Source organism: Anolis sagrei, chromosome 8 (assembly GCF_037176765.1).
Source record: "Anolis sagrei isolate rAnoSag1 chromosome 8, rAnoSag1.mat, whole genome shotgun sequence".
Taxonomy (NCBI): Eukaryota; Metazoa; Chordata; class Lepidosauria; order Squamata; family Dactyloidae; genus Anolis; species Anolis sagrei.
The window spans coordinates 43,614,689-43,638,978 of NC_090028.1; the positions used below are offsets into that span (position 1 = coordinate 43,614,689).

The window sequence follows — 24,290 nt, forward strand, 5'->3', positions numbered from 1 at the left end:
GGGTCCGTGGTGGTTTTCTGGAAAGGTCTTGAAACCTAATGTGGCCTCCTCCATGCGCAGGAAATGTTCCTTTTGATTTGAGCATAGCTGGAACTAAAGCAACTCTGTGGGAGGTGGAGCATCCAGCGAGAGGCAGGTCAGAAGTGACCAGAGCGAGAGGAAGGAAGGAAGGAAGGAAGCTCTCTGAGTCTGCTCAGCTGAAGCAAGGGAGGAGGAGGAGGAGGATGCTTCACTAACACACCCAGCCTCAGAAAGACAGCTGACCGAGCTGGGATCACACTGGATTTGTAGACTCCTCCGGATTGGACTTCAAGGATTGGTGAGTAGGCCTGCGTCTCAGGACCCCCCGGACAGGATGGCCAGTCCTGAACTGGGATATGGGCATCTCAATCCAGCCAGAGATGCTGAAGTGTAGGAGAAAGGCAAGCACTGACCTTCACCCAAATGTTTCGAAGGCTGACCAGGCTTCTTTTCTGCTGCCCTGTAGACTAGGACTCCATGAGATTCCACCTGAACATTAGGAAGGACATATGTTTTATTGACTTTTTATGAATTTATATTTTGTAAGCTAATGTCTTAAGTGTTTTTATGTTGCTGGGGGGCATCGAATTGTGCAAAATGTAAACCTCCCTGAGTCACCCACGGGCTGAGAAGGGCGGTATATAAATGCAGGAAATCAATAAATAATAAATAATAAATTTTCTGTATTGTCGAAGGCTTTCATGGCTGGAATCACTGAGTTGTTGTAGGTTTTCCAGGCTATATGGCCATGTTCTAGAAGCATTCTCTCCTGACGTTTCGCCTGCATCTAATCACCTCTCAACAAAAGTTTGCTCCAGGCACTATCAGGCTATTATATGCTAATCAAGGCGGTCAGTTGAGACAGTCACACCTAGCTCCAGCAGACAAGAGTTCTTTGTCCCACCCTGGTCTTTCCACAGATATATAAACCCATTTTCCTCGTTCCAACAGACCTCACAACCTCTGAGGATGCTTGCCATAGATGCAGGCGAAACGTCAGGAGAGAGTGCTTCCACCTACAACAACTCAATGAATTTCCTGATTGTAAGGAGAGATGTTCAGTCTTTGGAGGCTTTTAAGCTGAGGCTGGATGGCCATCTGTCAAGGCTGCTGTGATTGTGCTTTTTCCTGCAGTGCAGAAGGGGTTGGACTAGATCGGTGTTTCTCAACCTGGGGGTTGTGAGGTTAGTGACAGAGGGGTCACCAAAGACCATCAGAAAACACAGTATTTTCTGTTGGTCGTGGCGGTTCTGTGTGGGAAGTTTGGCCCAATTCTGTCGTCGATGGGGTTCAGAATGCTGTTTGATTATTGGTGAACTATAAATCCCAGTAACTACAACTCCCAAGTATAAAGGTCTATTTTCCTCAAACTCCACCAGTGTTGACCTTTGCGTATATTGAGTATTAATGCCAAGTTTGGTTCAGATCCATCATTGTTTGAGTCCACAGTGCTCTCTGGATGGAGGTGAACTACAACTCCAAAACTGAAGGTCAGTGCCCACCAAACCCTTCCAGTATTTTCTGTTGGTCATGGGAGACCTGTGTGCCAAGTTTGGTTCAATTCCATCGTTGGTGGTGTTCAGAATGCTCTTTGATTGTAGGTGAACTATAAATCCCAGCAGCTACAACTTCCAAATGTCAAGGTCTATTTTCTTCAAACTCCACCAATGTTCACATCTGGGCATATTGAGTATTTGTGCCAAGTTTGGTCCAGATCCATCATTGTTTGCGTCCACAGTGTTCTTTGGATGTAGGTGAACTACAACTCCAAAACTCAAGGCCAGTGCCCACCAAACCCTTCCAGTATATTCTGTTGGTCATGGGAGTTCAGTGAGCTAAGTTTGGTCCAGTTCCATCATTGATGAAGTTCGGAATGCTCTTCGATTGTAGGTGAACTGTAAATCCCAGCAACTACAACTCCCAAATGCCAAGGTCTATTTCCCCAAACTCTACCAATGTTCACATTTGGGCATATTGAGTATCCATCCCAACTTTGGTCCAGATCCATCATTGTTTGAGTTCACAGTGCTGTCTGGATGTGGGTGAACTACAACTCCCAAACTCAAGGTCAATGCCCAGCAAACCCTTCCAGTACTTTCTGTTAGAGGTGAGAGTTCTGTGTGCCAAGTTTGGTTCAATTCCATCACTAGTGGAGTTCAGAATGCTCTTTGACTGTAGGTGAACTATAAATCCCAGCAACTACAACTCCCAAATGACAAAATCCGTCCCCGTCCTCCCAAATCCACCAGTATTCAAATCTGGGCATACCAGGTATTTGTGCCAGGTTGAAGAACTTGACTGGCTACACGAAAGGAGATTCCATCTAAACATGAGGAAGAACTTCCTGACTGTGAGAGCCATTCAGCAGTGGAACTCTCTGCCCCGGAGTGTGGTGGAGACTCCCTCCTTGGAGGCTTTTAAACAGAGGCTGGCTGGCCATCTGTCAGGGGGGCTTTGAATGCAATATTCCTGCTTCTTGGCAGAATGGGGTTGGACTGGATGGCCCATGAGGATTCTATGATAGTATGACTGTGAGAGCTGTTCAGCAGTGGAACTCCCTGCCGCGGAGTGTGGTGGAGGCTCCTTTTTTGGAAGCTTTGAAACAGAAGCTGGATGGCCATCTGTCAGGGGTGCTTTGAATGCAACATTCCTGCTTCTTGGCAGAATGGGATTGGACTGGATGGCCCACGAGGATTCTATGATAGTATGACCGTGAGAGCTGTTCAGCACTGGAACTCCCTGCCCTAGAGTGTGGTGGAGGCTCTTCTTTGGAGGCTTTGAAACAGAGGCTGGATGGCCATCTGTCAGGGGTGCTTTGAATGCAATATTCCTGCTTCTTGGCAGAATGGGGTTGGACTGGATGATGGCCCAGGAGGTCTCTTCCAACTCTAGGATTCTATGATTCTAAATTTGGTCCAGCAATGAGAATAATGTGATGGTTGGGGGGTCACCACAACAACATGAGGAACTGTATTGAGGGGTTGAGGATCCCTGAACTAGGAGGCTCTGCTTCAATTGTAATGCTCGGTATGTTGGGGAAAGTCTTTGCTATTCCTTTTCCTTAATGTGCTTGCAAATGCTTAATTTCCGCCTCGCCGGATCGGTGTTGCTAATGGAAGGGAGATATGTTTTCAATAGAATCATAGAATCATAGAATCAAAGAGTTGGAAGAGACCCCATGGGCCATCCAGTCCAACCCCCTGCCAAGAAGCAGGAATATTGCATTCAAATCACTCCTGACAAATGGCCATCCAGCCTCTGCTTAAAAGCTTCCAAAGAAGGAGCCTCCACCACACTCCGGGGCAGAGAGTTCCACTGCTGAACGGCTCTCACAGTCAGGAAGTTCTTCCTCATGTTCAGATGGAATCTCCTCTCTTGTAGTTTGAAGCCATTGTCTTCGACTCTTCGCAACCTCATGGACCAGCCCACGCCAGAGCTCCCTGTCGGCCGTCACCACCCCCAGCTCCTTCAAGGTCAGTCCAGTCACTTCAAGGATGCCATCCATCCATCTTGGCCTTGGTCGGCCCCTCTTCCTTTTGCCTTCCACTTTCCCCAGCATCATTCCCTTCTCTAGGCTTTGCTGTCTCCTCATGATGTGGCATTCAAAGGACTTCCACTTTGTCTCTCGTCTCCTTCCCTCCAGTGAGCAGTTGGGCTTTCTTTCCTGGAGGATGGACTGGTTGGATCTTCTCACTGTCCAAGGCACTCTCAGCACTTTCCTCCAACACCACAGTTCCAAAGTGTCTCTCTTCCTTTGCTCAGTCTTCCTTCTGGTCCACCACCCCCAGGGTCTCCTTCAAGGTCAGTCCAGTCACTTCAAGGATGCCATCCATCCATCTTGCCCTTGGTCGGCCCCTCTTCCTTTTGCCTTCCACTTTCCCCAGCATCATTCCCTTCTCTAGGCTTTCCTGTCTCCTCAGGATGTGGCCAAAGGACTTCCACTTTGTCTCGAGTCTCCTTCCCTCCAATGAGCAGTTGGGCTTTCTTTCCTGGAGGATGGACTGGTTGGATCTTCTCGCAGTCCAAGGCACTCTCAGAACTTCCCTCCAACACCACAGCTCAAATGCATTGATCTTCCTTTGCTCAGCCTTCCCGAAGGTCCAGCTCTCACATCCGTAGGTGACTACAGGGAATACCATGGCTTGGACTAGGCAATGGATCTTTGTTGCCAGTCTGATGTCTCTGCTCTTGACTATTTTGTCGAGACTGGACATGGCTCTCCTCCCAAGAAGTAAGCGTCTTCTGATTTCCTGGCCACAGTCTGCATCTGCACTCATCTTTGCACCTAGAAATACAAAGTCTGCCACGGCCTCCACAATTTCTCCCTCTATTTCCCAGTTGTCAATCATTCTTGTTGCCATAATCTTGGTTTTTTTGACATTTAGCTGCAACCCGGCTTTTGCGCTTTCTCCTTCCACCTTGATTAGAAGGCTCCTCAGCTCCTCCTCGCTTTCGGCCATCAGAGTGGTGTCATCTGCATATCTGAGGTTGTTAATGTTTCTTCCAACCATTTCCACCCCAGCTTTGCATTCATCAAGCCCCGCACATCCTCGCATGATGTGTTCTGCATACAAGTTGAATAAGTTGGGTGAGAGGATGCAGCCTTGCCGGATGCCTTTCCCAATCTTGAACCCGTCTCCTGTTCCGTGGCCAGTTCTGACTGTTGCTCCTTGGTCCTTGGACAGATTCCTCAGGAGATAGAGAGGGAAGGGGGCTTGGGATGCCCATCCCACCAAGAACTTGCCACCATTTATGATGATCCACACAGTCCAAGGCTTTAGAAGAGTCAATGAAGCAGAAGTAGATGTTTTTCTGAAACTCCCTGCCTTTCTCCATTCTCCAGCATCCGGATATTGGCAATCTGGTCTCTGGTTCCTCTGCCTTTTCTAAACCCAGCTTGAACATCTGGCAACTCTCGCTCCATGTATTGCTGGAGTCTTCCTTGCAGGATCAGAGCGGCTTACATGGGGCCAAGCCCGGACAACATATTACATCGAAATAAAACCAAAACATAAACAACAAACAACATCATCAAAATTACATTTAAAAAAAAAGTATATCCTGGTTTTGCCAGGATAGACGTCTTGTTGACATTGTGCTGCTTGGCTTATGGAATCAACGGTGCAGCCTTCTTAGTATATATAACCGGCCTGGGCAAACTTGGGCCTTCCTTCCCTCCAGGTGTTTTGGACTTCAACTCCCACTATTCCTGACAGCCTCAGGCCCTTTTCTTTTCCCCCCTCAGCCACTTAAGCACTCTTTTGTAATTTGAGCAATACAATATGTTGTTGAAGGCTTTCATGGCCAGAATCACTGGGCCGCTGTGAGTTTTCTGGGCTGCCTGGCCATGTTGTAGAAGCATTCTCTCCTGACATTTTGTGACAGCACAAGTGGCGCCACCTATGTGTAGAACTGTTAGTTGCAAGATTTAAACTGTTGTATCATGCTTAATCCTGCCTTTTTACCTTGCTTATGTATAGTTGGATAGATTGGTTATTTATAACTGTCAATCAGTGTTGTTTTCACCAGTTGAATTGCTTTTTCAGCTCAATTGTTTGGCTCCACCTCTTCCTGTAGGAGGGGAGTGCTTCCCTCTTTCATTCCACCATCAGACTTTCTATCAGATGGACATGAGAAAGAGACTTGGCTCTAACAGCCCCTGATTAAGTTACCTCTCAGCACCAATTCTGAGGTTCTTACCCTTGAGACTTATGCTTCATATTCAGATCTATTATAGAACTCCAGTATGCTGATGACAATGTCGTCTGTGCACATTCAGAAGAAGACCTACAAGCCACTCTAAACACCTTTGCAAAGGATACAAGAAGCTCGACCTGTCATTGAACATTGAAAAAACCAAGGTGCTGTTCCAGCAGACACCAGCAAATCCCTCCCCAATGCCAGTGATACAGCTTAATGGTGTCACATTAGAAAATGTTGATCATTTCTGCTCCCTTGGCAGCCACCTCTCCACCAAAGTCAACATCAACACCGAAATACAACACCGCCTGAGCTCTGCGAGCGCAGCATTTTTCCGAATGAAGCAGAGAGTGTTTGAGGACATCTGTAGGGAGAACAAGGTGCTTGTTTATAGACCTATTGTCCTCCCAACCCTGCTGTATGCCTGCGAGACGTGGGCAGTGTACAGACGTCACATGCAACTCCTGGAACAATTCCATCAGCACTGCCTCTGGAAAATCCTGCAAATCTCTTAGGAAGACAGGCGGACAAACGTCAGCATGCTGGAAGAAGCAAAGACCACCAGCATTGAAGCGATGGTCCTCCGCCATCAACTCCGCTGGGCCGGCCACGTTGTCTGGATGCTCGAAAGGAAATGTCCGGATGCGATAGATGTGGGCGAAATGTCAGGAGAAAATGCTTCTGGAACATGGCCGAACAGCCTGGAAAACTCAGAGCAACCCACTGACTATTACAGCTGCTGTCTGCTTAGAATTCCTTCTTTAAAAACAAAAGTGTTAGAACATCCACTTTAATTGCCTTGGTTCAATGTTATAGAATCTTGCAGGCTGTGGTTTTATAAGGTTTTGTGGCATCCTGCAAAACAATGCTGATGCCTCACCAAACTACAAATCCCAGGATCACATAGCAATTAAATTAGAGATGATGTTCCTCAAAGAGGGGCTCCAGGTGCAGCTCCTGAAGCAACTTTGCCTTTTGCTTTGGCTCAGTGCTAAGAATTACCGTATTGCACAAATCTAATGCGCACTCTAATTTTGGCAAGGTAGGTAAAGGTAAAGGTTGTCCCCTGACATTCAGTCTAGTCATGTCTGACTCTGGGACTCCGGTGCTCATCTCCATTTCTAGGCCGAAGAACCAGCGTTGTCCACAGACACCTCCAAGGTCATGTGGCCAGCATAACTGCATGGAGGGCTGTTACCTTCCCGCAGAAGCGCTACGGTAGTTTAGCCAAAAAAAAAAAAAGGTGAGCATTAGATTTGAGTAAATAGGGTAATTGGGTCTGTCCTTGCCAAATTGAGACTGTTGGGAGGTACACAGAGATGGAGTCCCTGCTAAAAGTATTTCTATTTATTTATTTGTCGTGTCAGGGCAACCAGTCCATTATATTACATTTCTAACAGAACAAAGCAAACAAACAGACAAAACACAGAATTTGCAAGCTTGGTGGTTGACTAAATGTCCTTTGACCAGTATCTGTCCCCTTGGAGTGCTTCTGGTGTTCCCGCAAGAAGGTCCTCCATCGTGCATGTGGCAGGGCTCAGGGTGCATTGCAGCAGGTGGTCAGTGGTTTGCTCCTCTCCACAGTTGCGTGTTGTGGATTCCACATTGTGGCCCCATTTCTTAAGATTGGCTCTGCATCTCGTGGTGCCAGAGCGCAGTCTGTTCAGCGCCTTCCAAGTCACCCCGTCTTCTGTGTGCCCAGGGGGGAGTCTCTCATCTGGTATCACCCATGGATTGAGGTGCTGGGTTTGGGCCTGCCACTTTTGGACTCTCGCTTGCTGAGGTGTTCCAGTGAGTGTCTTTGTAGATCTTAGAAAACTATTTCTTGATTTAAGTCATTGACGTGCTGGCTGATACCCAAACAAGGGATGAGCTGGAGATGTCTCTGCCTTGGTCCTTTCACTACTTCCCGGTGGATGTCAGGTGGTGCAATGCAGTGTAATTTCTCCAGTGGTGTAGGGCGCAGACACCCCGTGATAATGCAGCATGTCTCATTAAGAACCACATCCACTGTTTGAGCGTGGTGAGACGTATTCCACACTAGGCATGCATACTCAGCAGCAGAGTAGCACAGTGCAAGGGCAGATGTCTTCACTGTGTCTGGTTGTGATCCCCAGGTTGTGCCAGTCAGCTTTCGTAGGATATTGTTTCTAGCGCCCACTTTTTGCTTGATGTTCAGGCAGTGCTTCTTGTAGGTCAGAGCATGGTCCAGAGTGAATCCCAGGTATTTGGGTGCGCTGCAATGCTCCAGTGGGACTCCTTCCCAGATAATAATCCTCAGAGCTCATGATGCTTGTCTGTTCGTAAGGTGAAAGGTATTTCTATGCTGGCGAAGGAATTGCAGTCTAACACAACTTTTTCGAATCTTTGAATATGAAGTGTATATATATATATCTACTAGCCGTCCCCTGCCACACGTTGCTGTGGCCCACATGGGGGTTCTGTGTGGGAGGTTTGGCCCAATTCCATCGTTAGTGGGGTTCAGAATGCTCTGTGATTATAGGTGGACTATAAATCCCAGCAACTACAACTCCCGAATGTCAAGATTCTATTTTCCCCAAACTCCATCAGTGTTCACATTTGGACATATTGAGTATTTGTGTAGAGTTTGGTCCAGATCCATCAGTGATCTCTGGATGTAGGTGAACTACAACTCCAAAAGCAAAGAACACTGCCCACCAAACCCTTCCAGTATTTTCTGATGGTCATGAGAGTTTTGTGTGCCAAGTTTGGTTCAATTCCATCGTTGGTGAGGTTCAGAATGCTCTGTGATTGTAGGTGAACTATAAATCCCAGCAACTACAACTCCCGAATGTCAAGATTCTATTTCCCCCAAACTCCACCAGTGTTGATGTTTGGGCGTATTGAGTGGTTGTGCCAAGTTTGGTCCAGATCCATCATTGTTTGAGTCCACAGTGCTCTCCAGATGTAGGTGAACTTCAACTCCCAAACTCAACATCAATGCCCACCAAACCCTTCCAGTATTTTCTGTTAGTCATGGGGGTTTTGTGTGCCAAGTTTGGTTCAATTCCATCGTTGACAGAGTTCAGAATGCTCTTTGATTGTAGGTGAACTATAAATCCCAGCAACTACAACTCCCAAATGACAAAATCATAATTTTTGAGTGATGGTCACTCCTTGTGTTGTGAGACCTTTTGTTGCCAAATTTGGTGTGATTTAGTTCATGGGTTCTTTTGTTTATAAGGTACTCATTATGCACAGAGCATTTATAGATAGATAGATAGATGATAGATGGATGGATGGATGGATAGATGGATAGATGGATAGCTGGATAGCTGGATAGCTGGATAGCTGGATAGATGGAGAGATGGATAGCTGGAGAGATGGAGAGATGGAGAGATGGAGAGATGGAGAGATGAACTGGTTTCCACTGGACTTTGGCATTGCAATGCTTGCATATGGAGAGGTGGGGGGGGGGGGTCGGTTGTCATGGCAGAAGCAGACCTGGGGGAGATTGGGCCTTGTTTGGGAGGAAGCACATCTTGAAATCTGCAGCCGCTGCGGATTGGGAGCCGGCCAAGAGACCAAATGGGAAGGGCAGATAATGCGGAGGCTTCCTCTTCGCGCCCGGCCTGGGTCAGCCAGCCTCACCGCTATCTGCTGCCATGGATGATCACACATGGATTCCTCCTCCTCCTCCTCCTCCTCCTCCTCCTCGCAGGGGTTTTGTTATGGTTAGCCTAAGAGGAAGTGGCTCAACAAATAAGACATTCCTTGCTCTTCCCAACGTTAACTCTGCCGTGTCCGGTTGCAGAGAGGAGGAGGGAAGGAAGAGGCACGGCGCATGCTGTCACGCTGCCAGTCTTAGTTGGACAAGCCAGAATTCATGCTCTGCTCTCCAAGTCATTGTGCATCACGCACAAAAGGAGGAACTGGACAGGAGGAGAAGCACCTGTACTGATACGCACCTTCTCTCTATGGCAGTGTTTCTCAACCTGGGGGTCAGGACTCTTGGGGGGGTCACGAGGAGGTTTCGGAGAGGTCGCCAAAGTCCATCAGAAAACATAGTATTTTCTGTTGGCCATGGGGGTTCTGTATGGGAAGTTTGGCCCAATTCTATCCTTAGTGGGGTTCAGAATGCTCTTTGATTGTAGGTGAAGTATAAATCCCAGCAACTACAACTCCCAAATGTCAATGTCTATTTTCCCCAAGCTCCACCAGTGTTCACATTTCGGCATATTAAGTATTTGTGCCAAGTTTGGTCTGGTTCTATCATTGTTTGAGTCCGCAGTGGATGTAGGTGAACTACAACCCCCAAATTCAAGTTCAATGCCCACCAAACCCTTCCAGTATTTTCTGCTGGTCATGGGAGTTCTGTGTGCCAAGTTTGGTTCAATTCCATCGTTGGTGGGGTTCAGATGGCAGCATCTTCATCTCCGTGTTCGCAGAAGTGGAATGTGTTGCTGCCGAGTGTTGCCCACACCCATTTCCACAACCCAAATATCTGACTGTGCTTCCTGCTTCTCTACCACACCTAGAGTTGGGCGTCTTGCTCCTTTTTATGTGTTGGGAAACTATGACTGAGTTAATCTTTCAGTTTGTAGCTATTCACATCCGAAGTGAGAAGAGATTATCCTTTACAACCACCACTAACGGTCTCAACGACTTTAACAAGCCCCCGTGTACTTCAATGTATTTTGGGCCATCTCAAAACCCACCATTTTGACCCCCAAACCTGCCCTTGACTTAAGTATATGTGGCAGGTATCCTGGGAGTTGTAACATCACCGGTGGAACTCAGCGCCCTTCCACACAGCCCTAGATCCCAGAATACCAAGGCAGAAAATCCCACAATATCTGCTTTGACCTGGATTATCTGACTCCACACTAAGAAAATGTGGGATTTCCTGCTTTGATATCCCGGGATATAGAGTTGTGTGGAAGGGCTCCTAGTCAGACCCTATATCCCAGCATCTAATCCCAGGTTTTCCGCTTTAAACTGGATTATATGAGTCCACACTGCCAGATAATCTGGGATAAACAGAAAACCTGGGATCAAATCCTAGGATATTGGGCCTGTCTAGAAGGGCCCTCATATAATCCAGATTATCAGAGCAGATAATTCACATTGACTGCTTTGAACCAGATTATATGAGTCTACACTGCCAGATAATCCAGTTCAAAGCAAATAATCTGGATTTTATATGGCAGTGTAGTAATGGCGGACCCAAATCTGTCAACTTTTTGCTTGTGAAACTCGGTGGTTGCTGTCACAGGACGTCCAACTCTTTGTTTGTCATGGAAGTCAGATGTTCCCACCTCAACATCTTTAGACTTACTCGCCCAACGATGCACAGTACTCACATCAACACAATCACCACAAACAGCTTGCATTCTCTGATGAATCTCCTTTGGGGTGACTCCTTCTGCTGTCAAGAATTCAATGACTGCATGTTGCTTAAGTCGCATTGACCGATAGTCTGCGCAGGGTCCCATACTTTGCACTTTAGCAACACAATCATTCAATGCTAAAGCTTCCTGCCAAAATGGAACTGTAGTGGAGAGTCTACTGAACAAGCCAGTCCCTGCCGCATAGCAGGGACTGTTGAGGGGTTATGAAGGGGGAGGCATTACTTTTCATTCAACCCTCGTATGATAAGACACTGATGAAACACAGGAACGTCACTGTTTGCAGTGTCTCAGTGATACCTGCTGAACAACTCTGATGCATTATTTTGCGAGACTGTTGCAAGTTGTCTTACGGAGATCAGTCATTTTAAATTATGTTTCTAATTTTTTTATCCATGACTTCCTTTTGTTACCCATGTCTCTGAGTGACTTTGTTAGTGTATGCCAATAAAGGCTGTTGTTGTTGTTGTTGCTGGTCCATTGTATGGGATTCAACACCACAAAGATACAACCTGATACAACCTTGCCAAAGTTTTAAGATCCTCAGGGGAAGGATTTCTCCACCCAAGAACCTCCTCAATGGCTTTCTCACTCTCTGGAACGCCCTTCCATGGGAAGCTACAACCGATATGCTGAGGACTCAAGACACTGCTATATTCTATGCTCATGGTCAATGTTCACCAAACCCTTCTAGTGTTTTCTGTTGGTCATGGGAGTCCTGTATGCCCTGGTTGGGTCAATTCTATCATGCTATTTGATTGTAGGTGAACTATAAATCCCAGCAACTACAGCTCCCTATCTATCTATCTATCTCTCTATCTCTATGGCTGGATGGCTCTTTGTCAGGCGGGCTTTGATTACGTTTTCTTGCCCTGATGAAGGGAGTTGGACTGCGTGGCCTTCAGTATTTTCTGATGGTTATGGGGATTCCGTGTGGGAAGTTTGCCCCGATTCTGTAGTTTGTGGGGTTCAGAATGCTCTTTGATTGTAGGTGAACTGTGAATCCCAGTGACTACAACTCCCAAATGTCAAGGTCTATTTCCCCCAAACTCCATCTGTGTTCATATTTGGGCGTATTGAGTATTCCTGCCAAGTTTGGTCCAGATCCACATGTCAAGTCTATTTTCCCCAAATTTCACCAGTGTTGACATGTGGGCATAGTTTGGTCCAGATCCATCGTTGTTTGAGTTCACGGTGCTCTCTGGATATAGGTGAACTACAACCCCCAAATTCAAGTTCAATGCCCACCAAACCCTTCCAGTATTTTCTGCTGGTCATGGGAGTTCTGTGTGCCAAATTTGGTTCAATTCCATCGTTGATGGAGTTCAGAATACTCTTTGATTGTAGGTGAACTATAAATCCCAGTAAGTACAACTCCCAAATGTCAAGGTCTATTTCCCCCAAATTCCATCTGTGTTCATATTTGGGCGTATTGAGTGCTTGCGCCAAGTTTGGTCCAGATCCATTGTTTGAGTCTACAGTGCTCTCTGTCTGTAGGTGAACTACAACTCCCAAACTCAAGGTCAATGCCCACCAAACCCTTCCAGTATTTTCTGTTGGTCATGGGAGTTTTGTGTACCAAGTTTGGTTCAACTCCATCATTGATGGAGTTCAGAAGGCTCTTTGATTGTAGGTGGACTATACATCCCAGCAACTACAACTCCCAAATGACAAAATCATAATTTTTTGAGTGACGGTCACTCCTTGTGTAGTGAGATGTTTTGTTGCCAAATTTGGTGTGATTTCATTCATTGGTTCTCTTGTTTTTAAGGTACTCATTATGCACAGAGCATTTATATATATATGGATTAGCATAGTACACTATCAGTATTATTACTATATTCTACCATACCATTATATTGTAATATTAGTAATATTACAAATATATAATTATAATATCATATTATTAGTAGTATTATATTGCATTACATTATAATATATATTATATGTATATACATTACATTACATTATATTATTAGTATAAGTGTGTGTGTGTATATATGTATTTCTTTAAAACATGAGAGAATTTAGAAGGAAATCTCTCCAAATCTCTCTCTCCCTTTTTTTTCCATTGTGTAACATCTATTTTGAAATGAGTGACAATGCTGGGAAGCAGCAGGTGGCAGCACCTGCAAGGATATTGAGAGATCAAAGTGTAGTTGTCATCTCCGCTGTGGAAAGAACCACACTATGTGACATTATTGTTGTTCCTGGGTTATAAGTGTCATTTCCTAATTGGATCTATCATATAAGAACCATGGGAAAATGTGTTGTCGAAGGCTTTCATGGCTGGAATCACTGGGTTGCTGTAAGTTTTTTGGTCTGCATGGCTGTGTTCCAGAAGCATTCTCTCCTGATGTATTGTCGAAGGCTTTCATGGCCGGAATCACTGGGTTGTTGTAGGTTTTTCCGGGCTATATGGCCATGTTCTGGAGGCAATTTTTCTCCTGACGTTTTTCCTGCATCTATGGCAAGCATCCTCAGAGGTTGTGAGGTCTGTTGGAAGTAGGAAAAATGGGTGAGACAAAGGACTTTTGTCTGCTGGGGCTAGGTGTGAATGTTTCAGCTGATCACCTTGATTAGCATTCAATGGCTTGGAAGTGCCTGATTGTTTCCCCTCTGTTGTTTTGATGTTGTGATTTTTGAGTCCTTTAATACTGGTAGCCAGATTTTGTTCAAAAAGAATCTGGGAAGCCCACCTTCTCCAAGATGAACTGAACCACCTAAACTGGGCTCTACAGGCCAATGGAGACTCCACCTCAGACATCAGAAGAGCGGCAAGACAACCAAGAAGAAGCCACGAGAGTCAAGACCAAGATCCACCCAGAGGAAAAGTGTTCTTGCCAGACATCAAGGGAACCACTGACCGCAGGGGGAAGCTGATGAGGAAACACAACATACAAACCACTTGCAGACCCATTAAGAAAATCCAATAAATGCAACATTCAGCAAAGGACAAGAGGGATCCTCTCACCTCTGCAGGAGTCTACCGTATACCATGCAGCTGTGGACAAGTCTACACAGGGACCACCAAATGCAGCATTGCCCAAACACGCATCAACGAACATGAAAGGCACTGCAGACTCCTTCAACCAGAGAAGTCAGCCATAGCAGAGCACCTGATGAACCAGCCTGGGCACAGCAGATTATTATTTGAGAACACAGAAATGCTGGACCACTCTCACAACCACCATGTCAGGCTACACAGAGAAGCCACTGAAATACACAAGAAGCATGTGGACAATTTCAACAGAAAGGAAGAAACCTTGAAAATGAACAAAATCTGGCTACCAGTATTAAAAAAACTCTAATATTACAACAGCAAAACAACAGAGAATAAACAATCAGGCACATCAATTCACTCTCAACAAGAGATTCCCCCCAGGCGCTTCCAGACCATTGAATGCTAATCAAGGTGATCAGCTGAAACATTACCCTGGTCATTCCACAGATATATAAACCCATTTTCCTAGTTCCAACAGACCTCACTACCTCTGAGGATGCTTGCCATTGATGCAAGCGAAACGTCAGGAAAGAATGCTTCTGGAACATGGCCATATAGCCCGGAAAAACCTACAACAATCCAAGAGTTCTTTCTCTCACGCTGGACCTTCCACAGATATATAAACCTCCCTTATTTAGTTTCCAATATACATCAGAACCTATGAGGATTCCTGCCATAGATGTGGGTGAAACATCAGGAGGGAATGCTTCTGGAACATGCCCAGGCAGCCCAGAAGACTCACAGCAACCCAAACTTAAATCAGAATGTCAACAATAACATTAATATGAGTTTAAGCACTGACTTTGTAGGTAAAGAAAAGCAAATTCCAAAGAGAAAACCATTTGTACATTTCTCGGTTGGTTATCTACCCAAAGTCCAGTTCTCCTCGTTTTTTGCAAAACCCTTTCAGGCCTTTGTGAATCCCTCGGGGGGGATCCCAAGGTTGAAGTCACAAGATCCCAAATTTTTCTTTGAGTATGTCATTACCACATGATAGTTGCATTAGTTCCAAAAGGAAATGATTTTAAACCATTGAGTAGTAAGGGCAACTGAGGCCCCCTCGACATTGCCGTATAAATCCAGATTATCTGCTTTGGATTATATGACAGTGCAGACTCATATAATCCAGTGCAAAGCAGATAATGTGCATTATCTGCTTTCATAATCTGGATTATATGGCAGTGCAGAAGGGGACTAAAAGTGTCTGATTGCATCTGTTGATCGACTTGAGTTCATGAACCTCAAGTTTAAAACTGCAGAACTCTGTTCCAAAGTCACAAGTGGAAACCGAGGCCCCATCTACACTGGGATTTAATCCAGTTCCTGAATGCAGATTAACTGCATTGGACTGAATTAAATGGCCACATAGGCTGGATCCACACTGCCATGTAATCCAGATTATCAAATCAGATAATCCACATTATCTGCTTTGAACTGGATTCCATGAGTCTACACTGCCATATAATCCAGTTCAAATCAAGCAATCTGGATTTTATATTACAGTGTTAAGTGGCTGTAAATGGAGCCATAGGTGCACAATCCAGTTCAAAGCAGTTAAACTGCATTCTGAAACTGGATTGTACGAGGGTTGAATGAAAAGTAATGCCTCCACCTTCGTTACTTGGGTTTGGATGGGAATATTTTAAGAAATCAAATGCAGAAATAATCCTTAGAAAGTGCTCTTTAACTACCACTATTCACTTTTCCACATAATCACCAGACAATTGGATGCATTTCTGCCAACGATGAACAAGTTTTCTGAAGCTATTACAGAAGAAGTTGACACTCTGTTTCCACAACCAGTGTCTCACAGTTCTCTCATTCTGGGTACCCATTGTGCACAGATCTGATAGCCAAGCAAAGCAATAATGTGACCCACACGTTCTTGTGAAATGCTGATTATGCTTGAAATTTCTCTCTGAGTGATACAACGATCGTCGTGAACCAATCTGTCAACATTTGCTTGTGAAACTCGGTGGTTGCTGTCACAGGACGTCCAACTCTTTGTTTGTCACACAAGTCAGATGTTCCCACCTTGACATATTTAAACTTACTCGCCCAATGACGCACAGTACTCACATCAACACAATCACCATCAACAGCTTGCATTCTCTGATTAATCTCCTTTGGGGTGACACCTTCTGCTGTCATCAAGAATTCAATGACTGCACGTTGCTTAAGTGGCATTGACCGACCGTCTGCACAGGGTTCCATACTTCGTACTTTAACAACACAACCATTCAATGCTAAGGCTTCCCACCAAAATGGAACTGTAGAGGAGAGTCTACTGAACAAGCCAGTACCTGCCGCATACCAGTACTGCCATCTGTTGAGGAGTTACGAAGGTGGAGACATTACACAACCGATCAATGCTAAGGCTTCCCCCCAAAATGGAACTGTAGAGGAGAGTCTACTGAACAAGCCAGTACCTGCCGCATACCAGTACTGCCATCTGTTGAGGAGTTACGAAGGTGGAGACATTACACAACCGATCAATGCTAAGGCTTCCCCCCAAAATGGAACTGTAGAGGAGAGTCTACTGAACAAGCTAGTATCTGGCGCATACCAACACTGCCATCTGTTGAGGAGTTACGAAGGAGGAGGCATTCCTTTCCTCATAGATCAGTGGTTCCCAACCTGTGCTCCATGGACCACCAGTGGTCGCAAGAACAAAACTATGGTCTGCGGCCTCACCGTTACTATTTCCCCACCTGTATGAAGGCCTATATTTATGACCCCGTTCCTTATGAGTTTCTCCCCCATAAACAATCTGCTCCATCCCTATCTCATCCTGATTTTAGTATTTTTAGTATCTTAGTTTTTATCTTGCACATGCGGCCCGCTCATTGTTGGAGGCAATTACACAACCGTTCAATGCTAAGGTTTCCTGCCAAAATGGAACTGTAGAGGAAAGTCTACTGAACTAGCCAGTACCTGCCGCATACCAGTACTACCATCTGTTGAGGAGTTATGAAAGTGGAGGCATTACACAACCATTCAATGCTAAGGCTTCCTGCCAAAATGGAACTGTAGAGGAGAGTCTACTGAATAAGCCAGTACCAGCCGCATACCAGGACTGCCATCTCTTGAAGAGTTACAAAGGTGGAGACATTACACAACCGTTCAATGCTAAGGCTTTCTGCCAAAATGAAACTGTAGAGGAAAGTCTACTGAACTAGCCAGTACCTGCCGCATACCAGTACTACCATCTGTTGAGGAGTTATGAAAGTGGAGGCATTACACAACCATTCAATGCTAAGGCTTCCTGCCAAAATGGAACTGTAGAGGAGAGTCTACTGAATAAGCCAGTACCAGCCGCATACCAGGACTGCCATCTCTTGAAGAGTTACAAAGGTGGAGACATTACACAACCGTTCAATGCTAAGGCTTTCTGCCAAAATGAAACTGTAGAGGAAAGTCTACTGAACTAGCCAGTACCTGCCGCATACCAGTACTACCTTCTGTTGAGGAGTTACGAAGGAGGAGGCATTACAGAACCGATCAATGCTAAGGCTTCCTGCCAAAATGGAACTGTAGAGGAGAGTCTACTGAACTAGCCAGTACCTGCCACATACCAGTACTGCCATCTGTTCAGGAGTTACGAAGGAGGAGGCATTACAGAACCGATCAATGCTAAGGCTTCCTGCCAAAATGGAACTGTAGAGGAGAGTCTACTGAACAAGCCAGTACCTGCCGCATACCAGTACTGCCATCTGTTCAGGAGTTACGAAGGTGGAGGCATTACACAACTGTTCAATGCTAAGGCTTCCCACCAAAATGGAACTGTAGAGAAGAGTCTACTGAACAAGCCAGTACCTGCTGCATACCAGTACTGCCATCTGTTCAGGAGTTACGAAGGTGGAGGCATTACACAACCATTCAATGCTAAGGCTTCCTGCCAAAATGGAAGTGTAGCGGAGAGTCTACTGAATAAGCCAGTACCTGCTGCATACCAGTACTACCATCTGTTGAGGAGTTATGAAAGTGGAGGCATTACACAACCGTTCAATGCTAAGGCTTCCTGCCAAAATGGAACTGCAGAGGAGAGTATCCTGAACAAGCCAGTACCTGCTGCATTCCAATACTGCCATCTGTTGAGGAGTTACGAAAGTGGAGGCATTACAAAACCATTCAATGCCAAAATGGAACTATAGAGGAGAGTCTACTGAACAAGCCAGTACCTGCCGCATACCAGGACTGCCATCTGTTGAGGAGTTACGAAGGTGGAGGCATGACTTTTCATTCAACCCTTGCATGGCAGTGTAGATATGGCCTGAGTGCAGACCATCCTTGCTAGGCAAGGGACTAGTTCTTAGGAAGGAGCAATGGGGAGAAAACTCCCTGTTCCCTCCCCCTGCTGTTTCATGTTATTCATAGAATCATAGAATCAAGGACTTGGAAGAGACCTCCTGGGCCATCCAGTCCAACCCCATTCTGCCAAGAAGCAGAAATCTTGCATTCAAATCACCCCTGACAGATGGCCATCCAGCCTCTGCTTAAAAGCTTCCAAAGAAGGAGCCTCCACCACACTCCCTCCGGGGCAGAGAGTTCCACTGCTGAACGGCTCTCACAGTCAGGAAGTTCTTCCTCATGTTCAGATGGAATCTCCTCTCTTGTAGTTTGAAGCCATTGCTCCATTGCGTCCTAGTCTCCAGGGAAGCAGAAAGGAAGCTTGCTCCCTAGGACTTCCTCTCATGTATTTATACACAGCTATCATATCTCCTCTCAGCCTTCTCTTCTCCAGGCTAAACATGCCCAGTTCCCTAAGCCGCTCCTCATAGGGCTTGTTCTCCAGACCTTTTATCATTTTAGTTGCTCTCCTCTGGACACATTCCAGCTTGTCAATATCTCTCTTGAATTGTGGTGCCCAGAATTGGACACAATATTCCAGGTAAAGTGGTCTAACCAAGGCAGAAATAGAGCATGGGTAGCATTACTTCCTTAGATCTAGACACTATGCTCCTATTGATGCAGGCCAAAATCCCATTGGCTTTTTTTGCCGCCACATCACATTCCTGGCTCATGTTTAACTTGTTGTCCACGAGGACTCCAAGATCTTTTCCACACGTACTGCTCTCGAGCCAGGCATTGTCCCCCATTCTGTCTCTTTGCATTTCATTTTTTCTGCCAAAGTGGAGTATCTTGCATTTGTCACTGTTGAACTTCATTTTGTTAGTTTTGGCCATTCATCTCTCTAATCTGTCAAGATCGTTTTGAGTCCTGCTCCTGTCCTCTGGACTATTGGCTCTCCCTCCCAATTTGGTGTCGTCTGCAAACTTGATGATCCTGCCTTCTTCTTGGCTGCGGAAGCTCCACAGCTGCTATCAAACTGACATAAATTGCTTTTGTTTTCCTTGCTAAGCCGTCCATGCCAGAAGCTGCTGGGCATCCACATGTGTCGGTTTTGCGTCTCCGAGAAGCTGCTTGGCCCACCCGAGCACATTCCTCAAGCCCTGAGTTCCTCCCATCTGGGCTCTGCATTGCTCCAGGTGAAGAAGGAGCCAAAGCCGGCCTGCATTTTTGGGTCTTCCCCAACTGTTCGGAGAGTGAACCAGATGAGTTTGCTGGCTTTGGGGTTTTGCAAGGGATCGTTTCTTCTCAAATCTTTCAGCACAGAAATCCATGCACGACAAGAAAATAACACACCTGGATGCATGGATGCATAATGAATGAACTAATCTTTATTTATATCCCGCCACCATCTCCCCAAAGGGATTATGAAACATATAATACAACAAACACAAAGCAAAATACATAAATTAAATAAGAACTATAAAGAGCGGGACTGTGGCGCAGCTGGCTGGGAATCCGTTGCATTAAGATCACTACTCACCGAAAGGTTATGAGTTTGAAGCCAGCCTGGGTTGGAGCGAGCTTCCAACCATTTGTGTAGCTTGCTGTTGACCTTTGCAGCCCGAAAGACAGTTGCATCTGTCAATAAAATATTATTTATTTATTTATTTACTGCATTTGTAGACCGCCGTTCTCAGCCCTAGGGCGACTCACGGCGGTGTACAACATATAAAAAACAATTTACAATAAAAGCAATATCATAAACAACAATAACAACATCACTATCAATAATACAATTACACTAAGTCATTCGCGACGTCTCATCATAGAATCACAATCCAATCTCGTTATCCATATTCCGTTCCAATCATCATTGCCAATTGTTGTAGCACTTAGTCAAATGCCTTCTCAAACAACCACGTCTTTAGTCTCTTGCAGAAAGTCATAAGGGAGGGCGCCTGTCTGATGTCTACAGGGAGGGTGTTCCACAGCCGGGGGGCCACCACCGAGAAGGCCCTATCCCTCGTCCCCGCCAGGCGTGCCTGTGAGGCGGGCGGGATCGAGAGGAGGGCCTCCCCAGACGATCTCAAGGTCCTCGTGGGCTCATAGGCCGAGATGCGGTCAGAAAGGTATTTTGGGCCGGAACCGTTTAGGGCTTTGTAGGCCAACACCAGCACCTTGAATTGGGCCCGGTAGCAGATCGGCAGCCAGTGGAGCTGGGACAACAAGGGCGTTGTGTGCTCCCTGCGTCCCGCTCCTGTTAGTAACATGGCTGCCGCGCGCTGGACTAGCTGGAGCTTCCGGGCCGTCTTCAGGGGCAGCCCCACGTAGAGAGCGTTGCAGTAGTCAAGGCGGGATGTGACCAGAGCGTGTACTACCGTGGCCAAGTCAGACTTCCCAAGGGTTCCCAAAATAACACACCTGGATACATGGATGCATAATGAATGAACTAATCTTTATTTATATCCCGCCACCATCTTCCCCAAAGGGCTTACAAAAGCATAGAATCATGCAAACATATTATACAACCAATACAAAGCAAAATACATAAACAAATAACATAAGACATATAAAGACCAGGACTGTGGCTGGCTGGGAATCAGTTGCAATAAGATCACTACTGATCAAAAGGTCATGAGTTCGAAGCCAGCCCGGGTCGGAGTGAGCTTCCAACTGTTGCAACTCAGAGTAAGCTTCACCTTGCTTCCAAACACCACCACACAAGAGCTGTAGTTTTATAGTTTAATGAGGAAAAATCCAAGTCAAAATGAAGAATAAGCATTGCAAAGTTCCAAAGATTTAGATTAAATGCAGAATATAGTTCCAAAGATCTTCAGGTAAAAGCAGGAGACACAATCCTATTGGCAAAGTTCAAACAAGAGTCCAAGGTACAAGCAATAAAACAATTGCCCCAAGAATCACAATGCAAGAAATCCCAATGCAAGAAATCCCAGGTGGTGCTTTCCAGGCTAAGGTTATTCCATGAAGCCTTCAGGCTAATAAGCTACATTGAACTGACGCTTTCCCTTAGTTTGCAAGAAGCCTAAAATAGGGCTGTCCAAACACGGAAAAATTTGTTTCTAAACTTGATTCGTTTTTAGGGGTTTTTTGCGTTTTGTTATTTAAAAGAATTCCGAAATTTTCCTTTAAAAAAGTTCGATATTTACGAAATTTCGGAAATCAAAAACCCAATTATGAAACAATTACGAATCGATTCGTTAATGGCGGCCGCGATCGCGCAATACGCTAAAAAAACTTCTGAAGCTTCCCTCTCCCTCTGTTGTTGACTGTTGGTGTGATAATTATATATTTTTTCACTGAGAAAACAAACAGCAACCCTAAAACTTGCACCAGACATTCGGAAAGAATAACGAAACATTTACGAATCAATAATGAATCAATTCTGAAACAAATTGGAAAAATTCGTTTCGTTTTTTAGTTACTCCTGAATAGTTCAATATCGCTTCGTTATCAAAAAAAAATAACGAATTTTTAACGAATTACGAAATTACGAAACAAAACCGCCCAGTCTTACTAAATACCTTTCTAACATGAAAATATTATGCTCTCACCAACATGAAAGCATTGCGATGACCTTGGCCCGAGCTGGCTACCCGTCTGCCGGCCAGGCGAGAACTCCGCCTGACCCGCAAATCAAGACGAGGCTGCCGGGTCAGGTCACTATCAAGGCTTTCTGCACTTTCAGTATCAGCGTGAGAAGGAGGCAAAAACCTCCCCACCTGTTCGCTATCTCTTTCATTAAAATTCTTTTCTTCTGAGAACCGCTGTGTTGTTGACTCTCCACTGTTTGTGGGAGCCTCAGAAAAAGACCTAGAAGCAGGCCCAGAGATCTGAGGCACAGAAAAAGAACCAGGAATCTGAATCCCATCATCCTCATCATTCAAAGCACCCTTGACAGATGGCCATCCAGCCTCTGCTTCAAAGCTTCCAAAGAAGGAGCCTCCACCACACTCCAGGGCAGAGAGTTCCACTGCTGAACGGCTCTCACAATCAGGAAGTTCTTCCTGATGTTCAGATGGAATCTCCTCTCTTGTACTTTGAAGCCATTGTTCCATTGCGTCCATGTGAATAGTTCAATAGGTACCGCTTCTGTGATAAGTTCACAGTGCTCCATGCAGTCATGCTGGCCACATGACCTAGGAGGTGTCTACGGCTTAGAAATTGAGATGACCACCATCCCCAGAGTCGGCATCGATTAGACTTAATATCAAGGGGAGACCTTTACCTTTAGATTGTATGAGCATAACCTCCTGCTCCACAGACAAACAAATACTGTGATTGTTGTAGGTTTTTTCGGGCTATATGGCCATGGTCTAGAAGCATTCTCTCCTGACATTTCACCTGCATCTATGGCAAGCATCCTCAGAGGTAGTGAGGTCTGTTGGGATTTAGGAAAAAGGGTTTATATATATCTGTAGAATGACCAGGGTGGGACAAAGGACTCTTGTCTGCTGGAGCTAGGTGGGAATGTTTCAACTGACCACCTTGATTAGCATTTGATGGCCTGGCAGTGCCTGGAGCAACCTTTTGTTGAGAGGTGAATAGATGTCCTTGTTGTAGGGTTTTTCGGGCTATATGGCCATGTTCTAGAGGCATTCTCTCCTGATGTTTCGCCTGCATCTATGGCAAGCATCCTCAGAGGTCGTGAGGTCTGTTGGAATTTAGGAAAAAGGGTTTATATATCTGTGGAATGACCAGGGTGGGACAAAGGACTCTTGTCTGCTGGAGCTAGGTGTGAATGTTTCAACTGACCACCTTGATTAGCATCTGATGGCCTGGCAGTGCCTGGAGCAGTCTTTTGTTGAGAGGTGATTAGAAGTCCTTGTTTGTTTCCACTCTGTTGTTATGCTGTTGTAATTTTAGAGTTTTTTAATACTGGTAGCCAGATTGTGTTCATTTTCATGGTTTCCTCCTTTCTGTTGAAATTGTCCACATGTTTGTGGATTTCAGTGGCTTCTCTGTGTAGCCTGACATGGTGGTTGTTGGAGTGGTCCATCATTTCTGTTTGTTGGAGTGATCCAGCATTACTGTGATGTCTATAACCTAGATGCGTGTACTGCAGCATGTTACATGCACAGGCTGTGTTTTCATGAATTCAGACGGAATGTCAACGCAGCTGCCTGTGCAACTATCAGCAGAGCCTCTGGTCCCAACTGTGCCTGCCACTCTGTTGTTGAGAACCAACCAATGTCTAGCCAGTAAAGGAGCTTTGTGAAGGAAGAGCATGAAAACATTGTTTTGGAGCCTATTTTGTGTCCAATTCTGGGCACCACAATTCAAGAGAGATATTGACAAGCTGGAATGTGTCCAGAGGAGGGCGACTAAAATGATCAAGGGTCTGGAGAACAAGCCCTATGAGGAGCGGCTTAGGGAACTGGGCATGTTTAGCCTGAAGAAGAGAAGGCTGAGAGGAGATATGAGAGCCATGTATAAATATGTGAGAGGAAGCCACAGGGAGGAGGGAGCAAGCTTGTTTTCTGCTTCCTTGGAGATTAGGACGCAATGGAACAATGGCTTCAAACTACAAGAGAGGAGATTCCATCTGAACATGAGGAAGAACTTCCTGACTGTGAGAGACGTTCAGCAGTGGAACTCTCTGCCCCGGAGTGTGGTGGAGGCTCCTTCTTTGGAAGCTTTGAAACAGAGGCTGGATGGCCATCTGTCAGGGGTGCTTTGAATGCAATATTCCTGCTTCTTGGCAGAATGGGGTTGGGCTGGATGATGGCCCATGGGGTCTCTTCCAACTCTTTGATTCTAGGATTCTATGATTCTATGATTCTATTTCCCAGCATCATTCGGGTCCCGTAAGCGGACTGGGTTTGTAAAACTAATATAACTTTTGTGAACCACGATAAGCATGATCTGGAATGTGGAGAAGCCAT

The 24,290-nt window shown here is 45.6% G+C and overlaps 1 protein-coding gene across 1 annotated transcript in view; it reads left to right on the forward strand.

Annotated features, from left to right (window-relative positions):
* Positions 1-216: 216 nt before the first annotated feature.
* RIPOR1 (RHO family interacting cell polarization regulator 1) overlaps positions 217-24,290 on the forward strand; it is a 195,790-nt gene continuing 171,716 nt past the window's right edge. The window contains exon 1 of the mRNA XM_060788482.2: positions 217-319. The gene's annotated coding sequence lies outside the window, so the exon portion shown is untranslated. The remainder of the gene's footprint in view (positions 320-24,290) is intronic.